The sequence below is a fragment of the Callithrix jacchus genome, chromosome 13 (assembly GCF_049354715.1).
Source record: "Callithrix jacchus isolate 240 chromosome 13, calJac240_pri, whole genome shotgun sequence".
NCBI classification, from domain to species: domain Eukaryota; kingdom Metazoa; phylum Chordata; class Mammalia; order Primates; family Cebidae; genus Callithrix; species Callithrix jacchus.
The window spans coordinates 119115506-119124782 of record NC_133514.1 but is presented as its reverse complement, the minus strand read 5'-3'; the positions used below and the strand labels follow the sequence as shown (position 1 = coordinate 119124782).

The following is a 9277-nucleotide window of genomic DNA, read 5'->3' as shown; positions in this document are numbered from 1 at the left end:
ATTTCAGAGCTCACAGTTGGGCTTGTAGGGCTCTCAGACTCATACCTGGTCTAACTCTGGAAAACCAAGGGTCGGCCACCATTTGTAATTCTCCTACAGAGGCCTGGGGTCACTCCCTTCCTGGGAACGCTGCTGCCTGGAAGGTTGAAGGCAGGGAAGTCAGGTGATCTCAGGGTGGTGCTTTGTGGGTATCGATCTGGAGAGGGGATATGGGGACTTCAGTGATGAGGATGGGGTCTGTAAATGCAGGGCCGAGGGATGTGTTCCTGGATTCCAAATTGATGGGAAAGTCCTCGCAGAAAACCATGAACTCACAGGAAAAGGAAAGTCTACCAGCACGGCATGCTTCCATGATTTATTCACGTGTAGATAACGCTTAAAAGGACACCACCAGGAGGAATGCTGATGACAGGACTCTGCCAGTCACTGCTGAGTTCATGCAGCACGAATGTCTTGTCTCGATGTAAGTGGCTCAACAAAATGCTGGGACTCGGCACTGATGGGGTCAAGGCTTCCTGTGAATTAATAAGCAGATACACAGTCACCTCTGTCTCCTGACCTCTGTAAGGTGAGTTGCTGGGCTGTGAATGACAACACAGCCGAGTGCTGAGGGCTGGGGAGCGTGGAGGACCCATACGTTCGGGGCCCCTCCTGAAGCACTGGAAACATCTGAAGCTTCATTGAAAGCTCTCCTCATGTATGCCCCAGGTGTCAGGAAGAGTGACGTCCAACCTTGGCAGTGCTGTGTTCCTACATGTAAAACCAAGATTCTCAGCATCATCCTCAAAAGGACCCATGGAGATCACTGCCCTGAGCCAATCACCTGGCAAGTGCAGCGGGAATGCCCTGTGCCTGGAGCTGGCTGCTGTGGAGAACGTAGATGCGCAGTGTGGGGGCTCTGCCGGGCGGAGCATGGGGCTGCCTGGCTCTCGTCTCCACCCTCCAAGAGCCCACGTGTCTCTGCGCATCGGCCACAGTCTGAGCTGGGCACAGAATTGACTTGTGGCCTCTTCAGTTTCCTCGGAGGCTCTTTCTTATTCCTGCTTCTTAGAAACAGCCAGGGTGGCAACTGAAAGAAATGGCGAAACAGGTCAAAACGGGGACAAAGGGCTGCCCAGTGCTGAGATCAGCACTTATTGGGAGCCTCCCCTGCTCCCCAGGCCCTGATAATTTGGATTACAAACGCTCAGCCAATCGGCTCTACTCTTGCAGTTGCACTGACTCTGCTTGTGACTTTAAAATAAGAGTGATGCCATGTGTGTATTGATAACACCAGTGAGCCACTTTCAGATTCTGGTTAAAAATTGCCAGCTGTTTCTCATCAGCCCGTCGGTGGCACCCGCGGGTGAGGACTCTGGTCGGGGGCGGCCCCAACCTGGGTGAGAACAAGCTCCTGGGGCATTCTCACCTGCAGCCCAGGCTGGGCCACTACGATCTGGGAAAACAAGGCTCAATTAGTGCATATCTGCCTTTACTTACATTTCAATTTATTATGTTTATAATTATAGAGACAGTTATCTGCTCCTTGGGAAGTAGATTGAAGGAGAGAGAAGTAGGAAAATAGTTACACACAATCTCATTACCCAGATACACCCACTGTTGATATTTTGTCATATTTCCTCCTTAGTTTTTGTTACTGTTTTTTTTTTAAGTATAATTGAAATCAAAAAGTATATATGATTTTGGAAACTTAAATGTAACAACATAAAAATTTCCTCATGCCTTAAACAATTTTGTAAACACAAAATGTAAATACCATTTTTAATAGCTGCATAAAACGGAAATACAGGCATGGACCACACTTTGAATTTTTTCCTCTTAAATTATGGTGTTAATAATATTAACATCGGCTCCTTCTTACTGAGCCCTCGCGAATTCTAGACACCGTGTTTAAGTGCCATACATAAATTATCCGGTTTTAGCTCTCAAATCAGTGCTGTGGAGTAAATACTGTTATTTTTCCCAGTGTTACCTATGACGAACCCGGCCCAGCAGGGGCTAATTGTCCATGCTCTATGTGAAAAGCCACTGGATTTTTCTCAGTGTGTCTCTGTGCTCAAATGGAAACACGGAGGCCTGTCGAGACTATCCTTGAGAATTGGGAGAAGTAAAAACGAGGCTGGGCGTGGTGTCTCAGACCAGTAATCCTAGCACTTTGGGAGGCCAAGATGGGTGGATCGCTTGAGTCCAGAGGTTCAAGATCAGCCTGGGAAACATGGTGAAAACCCGTCTCTACGAAAAATAGAAAAAGAAAAATTAGCTGTCAGTGATGGTGTGCACCGGTAGTCCCAGCTACTCAGGAGGCTGAGGTGAAAGGATCACTTGAGCCTAGGAGGTTGAGGCTGTGGTAAGCTGAGAGCTAGACGTGGCACTCCAGTTGGCGCGACAGAGGGAGACCCTATCTCAAAAAAAATGGACCGGGCGCAGTGGCTCAAGCCTGTAATCCCAGCACTTTGGGAGGCCGATGCAGGTGGCTCACTTGAGGTCAGGAGCTCGAGACCAGCCTGGCCAACATAGCAAAACCCCATCTCTACTAAAAATACAAAAGTTAGTTGGGTGTGGTGGTGTGTGTCTGTAATCCCAGCTACTAGGGTGTCTGAAGCATGATAATTGCTTGAATCTGGGAGGTGGAAGTTGCAGTGAGCTAAGATTGTGCCACTGAATTCCACACTCCGGTCTGGGTGACAGAGTGAGACTGTCTCAAAAAAAAAAAAAAAGAATAGGCACCCAGGTGCTTCTCTCTCCATCCTCCGGGCTGTGGCCTGGCAGCTGCTCCCAGGTAGGGAGGAGGAGAGGCAGGGAACAGGCAGCCGTGTGCAAGACTGGGGTGCAGAGTGCTTCGGGGCTATGGCAGGCAGCAGTAGACCCGGCCACAGTCCTTTGCACACTTTGGTGTGTCAGAAAAACCTGAAAAGTGGATTCAAATTCAGCTGTGAAAGCAAGACAATTTTGGCCTATGCTGTGACACGGATGCACTGGAGGACACTGTGTGGAGTGTGGTGAGCTGGTCTCAGGGGCAGGGCTGCTAAGCCGCACATGGCAGGAGCACGGAGGAGTCAGGCCAGTGAGATGGAAAGTGGAAGGGATGCCAGGGGCTGGGGAGAAAAAGGAGGCATCCGTGTTTCGTGGGGACAGGGTTTCCGTTTGGGAAGATGGAAAAGTTCTGCAGATGGAGGTGGTGACGGCTGCACAACAGTGTGAGTGTGTGTAGTGCCACAGAACTGCACAGTGTGTGTGTGTGTGTGTAGTGCCACAGAACTGTATAGTGTGTGTAGCACCACAGAACTGCACAGTGTGAGTGTGTGTAGTGCCACAGAACAGCACAGCATGTGTGTGTGTGTAGTGCCACAGAACTGTATAGTGTGTGTAGCGCCACAGAACTGCACAGTGTGAGTGTAGCGCCACAGAACTGCACTGTGTGTGTGTGTAGTGCCACAGAACTGTATAGTGTGTGCAGCGCCACAGAACTGCACAATGTGTGTGTAGCACCACAGAACTGCACAGTGTGTGTGTGTGTAGCGCCACAGAACTGTATAGTGTGTGTAGCGCCACAGAACTGCACAGTGTGTGTGTAGCGCCACAAAACTGCACAGTGTGTGTGTAGCACCACAGAACTGCACAGTGTGAGTGTGTGTAGCGCCACAGAACTGCACAGTGTGAGTGTGTGTAGCGCCACAGAACTGCACAGTGTGTGTGTGTAGCGCCACAGAATTGCACAGTGTGAGTGTGTGTAGTGCCACAGAACTGTATAGTGTGTGTAGTGCCACAGAACTGCACAGTGTGAGTGTGTGTAGCACCACAGAATTGCACAGTGTGAGTGTGTGTAGCACCACAGAACTGCACAGTGTGTAGCGCCACAGAACTGCACAGTGTGTGTGTGTAGCGCCACAGAACTGCACAGTGTGTGTGTAGCGCCACAGAACTGCACAGTGTGTGTGTAGCACCACAGAACTGCACAGTGTGAGTGTGTGTAGCGCCACAGAACTGCAGTGTGAGTGTGTGTAGCGCCACAGAACTGCACAGTGTGTGTGTGTGTAGTGCCACAGAACTGTATAGTGTGTGTAGTGCCACAGAACTGCACAGTGTGTGTGTAGCGCCACAGAATTGCACAGTGTGAGTGTGTGTAGCACCACAGAACTGCACAGTGTGTAGCACCACAGAACTGCACAGTGTGAGTGTGTGTAGGGCCACAGAACTGCAGTGTGTGTGTAGCGCCATGGAACTGCACAGTGTGAGTGTGTGTAGTGCCACAGAACTGCACAGTAAGTGTATGTAGTGCCACAGAACTGCACAGTGTGAGTGTGTGTAGCACCACAGAACTGCACAGTGTGTAGCACCACAGAACTGCACAGTGTGAGTGTGTGTAGGGCCACAGAACTGCAGTGTGTGTGTAGCGCCATGGAACTGCACAGTGTGAGTGTGTGTAGCGCCACAGAACTGCACAGTAAGTGTATGTAGTGCCACAGAACTGCACAGTGTGAGTGTGTGTAGCACCACAGAACTGCACAGTGTGTAGCACCACAGAACTGCACAGTGTGAGTGTGTGTAGCGCCACAGAACTGCACAGTGTGTGTGTGTAGTACCACAGAACTGTATACTGTGTGTAGTGCCACAGAACTGCACAGTGTGAGTGTGTGTAGTGCCACAGAATTGCACAGTGTGAGTGTGTGTAGCACCACAGAACTGCACAGTGTGTAGCACCACAGAACTGCACAGTGTGAGTGTGTGTAGTGCCACAGAACTGCACAGTGTGAGTGTGTGTAGCGCCACAGAACTGCACAGTGTGAGTGTGTGTAGCGCCACAGAACTGCACAGTGTGTGTGTGTGTAGTGCCACAGAACTGTATAGTGTGTGTAGTGCCACAGAACTGCACAGTGTGAGTGTGTGTAGCGCCACAGAACTCCACAGTGTGAGTGTGTGTAGGGCCACAGAACTGCACAGTGTGTGTGTGTAGTGCCACAGAACTGCACAGTGTGTGTAGTGCCACAGAACTGCACAGTGTGTGTGTGGTGCCACAGAACTGCACAGTGTGTGTGTGTAGTGCCACAGAACTGCACAGTGTGAGTGTGTGTGGTGCCACAGAACTGCACAGTGTGTGTGTGTAGTGCCACAGAACTGCACAGTGTGAGTGTGTGTGGTGCCACAGAACTGCACAGTGTGTGTGTAGCGCCACAGAACTGCACAGTGTGTGTGTAGCGCCACAGAACTGCACAGTGTGAGTGTGTAGCGCCACAGAACTGCACAGTGTGAGTGTGTGTAGCGCCACAGAACTGCACAGTGTGTGTGTAGTGCCACGGAAGTGCACAGTGTGAGTGTGTGTAGAGCCACAGAACTGCACAGTGTGTGTGTGTAGCACCACAGAACTGCACAGTGTGAGTGTGTGTAGCGCCACAAAACTGCACAGTGTGTGTGTAGCGCCACAGAACTGCACAGTGTGAGTGTGTGTAGCCCCACAGAACTGCACAGTGTGTGTGTAGCACCACAGAACTGCACAGTGTGTGTGTGTAGTGCCACAGAACTGTATAGTGTGTGTAGTGCCACAGAACTGCACAGTGTGAGTGTGTGTAGCACCACATAATTGCACAGTGTGAGTGTGTGTAGCACCACAGAACTGCACAGTGTGTAGCACCACAGAACTGCACAGTGTGAGTGTGTGTAGCGCCACAGAACTGCACAGTGAGTGTATATAGTGCCACAGAACTGCACAGTGTGAGTGTGTGTAGCACCACAGAACTGCACAGTGTGTGTGTGTAGTGCCACAGAACTGCACAGTGTGTGTGTAGTGCCACAGAACTGCACAGTGTGAGTGTGTGTGGTGCCACAGAACTGCACAGTGTGTAGCACCACAGAACTGCACAGTGTGAGTGTGTGTAGTGCCACAGAACTGTATAGTGTGTGTAGTGCCACAGAACTGCACAGTGTGTGTAGCGCCACAGAATTGCACAGTGTGAGTGTGTGTAGCGCCACAGAACTGCAGTTTGTAGCACCACAGAACTGCACAGTGTGAGTGTGTGTAGTGCCACAGAACTGCAGTGTGTGTGTAGCGCCATGGAACTGCACAGTGTGAGTGTGTGTAGCGCCACATAACTGCAGTGTGAGTGTGTAGTGCCACAGAACTGCACAGTGTGAGTGTGTGTAGCACCACAGAACTGCACAGTGTGTGTGTGTAGTGCCACAGAACTGCACAGTGTGTGTGTAGTGCCACAGAACTGCACAGTGTGAGTGTGTGTAGCACCACAGAACTGCACAGTGTGTGTGTAGTGCCACAGAACTGCACAGTGTGAGTGTGTGTAGCACCACAGAACTGCACAGTGTGTGTGTAGTGCCACAGAACTGCACAGTGTGAGTGTGTGTGGTGCCACAGAACTGCACAGTGTGTATGTAGTGCCACAGAACTGCACATTTAGAAATGATGGAAGGAGGCGGATATGGCCGCTCACACCTGTAATCCCAGCACTTTGGGAGACTGAGGTAAGAGGACTGCTTGAGTCCAGGGGCACTCAAATATTGCCTGGGCAATACTGAAAGACCCCATCTCTACAGAAAAAAAAACGAGTGTGTCGTGGTGCACACCTACAGTCCTAGCTACTCAGGAGGCTGGTGGGGGACGGTCACTTGAGCCCGGGAGGTCAGGGTGTAGTGAGCCACATTCACGCCACTGTACTCCAGCCTGAGTGACAGAAGCAGACCCTGCAAAAAAAAAAAAAAAGTTAAGGGTACATTTTACATTATGTGTTTTACCACATTAAAAAAAAAATCAAAGCAGCCAAGTTACTTCCTATTGACTTGGGTTTCAGACCCTCCTTTGAAGAACTTGAAGCCGGCCTCACTGCTGATCTATCACAGCCGGCGGAGAGTCAGGTGCCTGCTCAAGAAGAGGAAACGAGGAAAAGGGGACCTGAGACCCAGGATCAACAAAACTCACGTGGGAGTAGCATGACTCGTTTCAGAGGACAAGCAGGAGCAGGTAGCCACTGCCACGTCACACGTTTTCTCAACGTGTGGGCTGAGGGCCAGAAGCCGCCCCCTGACTGGGCTTCCCCTGCCTGTGAGCCAGACCCTTAAGGACCTTTGAGGGCCAGCAGCTCTGCACAACACACGCTCCGCCCTCCAACCTCATCTCCATACCGGACTCCAGAAATTTATGCTGGTTGGAAACCACCCACCCAAAGGAACCTGCAGAATGCCAGACAGACCCTTGGGAGAGGTGTGGAGGCTCTCACCCAGGCTTATCTCCCTAGGAGGAGGGAGGAGTGGAGGGGAGGTTGGAGCTCCGGGGCTCCAGGGCAGCTTCCATAACTGTGAGAGGTGAAACTGACCCAGCAGTCCCATAGACAGTTTTTTAGGGATACACATAGAAATTGACCCCTTTGGTCTTTAAGCTTGAAACTTATATTTGTTTTATCTAAGTTCTTTCCTCAGAAAGGACCCTGCCCCACTAAAAAGTATCAAAGAATTGAAACTCACCAGATCACTGCATGGCAGGCAAGAAGCGAGGCTCCGCCTTCATCATGATTGCTTCCTTACCCCTCCTGAGTTCCTGTTTTTCCCATACATTACATTTCTAACTTGCTGTACAAACCCCCAGTTTTAGTCGGCCAGAGCAAGATGGCTTTGAGACTGAGCTCCCATCTCACGTGGCACCTAATTAAAGCCTTCTTCCTTGGCAAGGCTCATTGTCTGCCATGCTTTCGGTGGAGTGAACAGCAGGACCTAAACTGAACCCCTGGTGTTTCAGTAACACGGGAAGGGCTGAGCTTCAGCGCTTAACAGCTCTGCAGCTGGGGCTGGAGTCAGAAACCAGCCCAAGCAGGTGCGGGGACAGCTCCCTGCACCAAGGGCAACAGGACCCGGAATCAGGAAGCAATTCTAAAGGCCTCTGAACAGTTGATTTAAATATTCGAGAGCTCAGGTACTAAATCTTACGACTTTCGGCTTTCGGTGATAATAGAGCCCCGAGCTGTCACTTCCAACCTACTTACACCCAAACACAATTCAAACAACCTTGGCTACTTGAGTTTTCAGCTCACAGTGTTATTAGAAATAGAATATTTGGGGGGGTAGCTGAGGGCACTGCCACAGTCAGGCACGTAGAGAGGGTTCCGAGTCCCTCCCTGACTCCAGAGTGCCAGGTGTTTACGCAGGGAAGAAAACAGTGACAGCTCTGTGGCCCCGTTCACAGAGGATAAACAACACCAATCCTGGGAATGGGGGCTCCCAGAGGAGGCCGCAGGCCCCACGTGGAATACATTTTCCTTCTCATTTGAACCATTGTGTCAATAGGTTAAGGACATCTGTGGCTGTGGGGGGCATTCCAGCAGAGCTGGGCCTTCTCCTGGAAGGCGGTGGAGGGCGCCGGAGCACTGAGACGGAGCGAGCTTTCAGCCCTCGTCTGTCACTGCGTGCTGGGAGCCAGCATGGCTGTTTCTCCACTTGCAATGCCATGGAGCTGCCAGGAGAAGCTACACAAACTAGGGGGCTGAAAGCAAAGCAGCAGGATTTCATTCTCCCACAGTTCTGGAGGCCAGAAGTCTGACGTCAGCGTGCATGCAGGGCTGTGCTCCTCGGAAGGTTCTAGGGGAGGGTCCTTCCCTGTCCCCTCCAGCTCCCAGGGGCCCCCACAACCCTCGGCGCTCCTTGGTTGGTAGATGCGTCACTCCAATCTCCACTCGCATCTCCCTTGGCGTTCTTTACGTCCAGATTTCCCCACCTTTTGAGGCCACCAGCCATCAGATTCAGGGCCCGCTGGAATCCAGCATGACCTCCTCTTAACTCAATTGTGTCTGCAAAGACCCTATTCCAAATAAGGTCACAGTCTCGGGTGTTAGGTGGCCATGAACTGAGGGGGCGTATTGAACCCAGCGTACCCATTCTTACCGGCTTCAACTCCCTTCCCACCTTCTCCAGCATTCTCCTGGCCTCTGAGACTTCAGCCAACCAGAGTCCAGCCACTGGAGGAAGGAATGTTCCCTGCCCGGGGCTGAGGATGAGGAGCAGGCGGCGCTGTGGAAGCCAGCCTGAGGACGGCAGGCACTGGTGGGAACAGAGCCACTGGGCTCCCAGAAACACCCTCAGACCTGCCTTCGGTTTGTACCCGGCACCCACGCTATTGCTGCCTTTATTGATATAGACCAAAAAGCCCCTCCCTGTGTTAGCCTGACTGGGGTTCCCCTACAACCCCAAGTGTCTTAAGGGATGTCCCCCCAGGCACACGGAGGAGAAGCTGCCCCACTTTTTTCCCCGAATGAGACAAAAGGAACTTTTCTGCTTTGGCAAA

General features: G+C 51.5%; 1 long non-coding RNA gene across 1 annotated transcript; it reads right to left on the bottom strand.

Moving 5' to 3' along the window:
* Positions 1-340: 340 nt before the first annotated feature.
* On the bottom strand, positions 341-9035 carry LOC128929505 (uncharacterized). Its single transcript, XR_008476119.2, has 3 exons — positions 8878-9035; positions 6574-6690; positions 341-2232 (listed from the first exon to the last, which is right to left on the bottom strand). It is a non-coding gene; the product is annotated as an uncharacterized LOC128929505 (long non-coding RNA).
* Between the last annotated feature and the right edge of the window lie 242 nt (positions 9036-9277).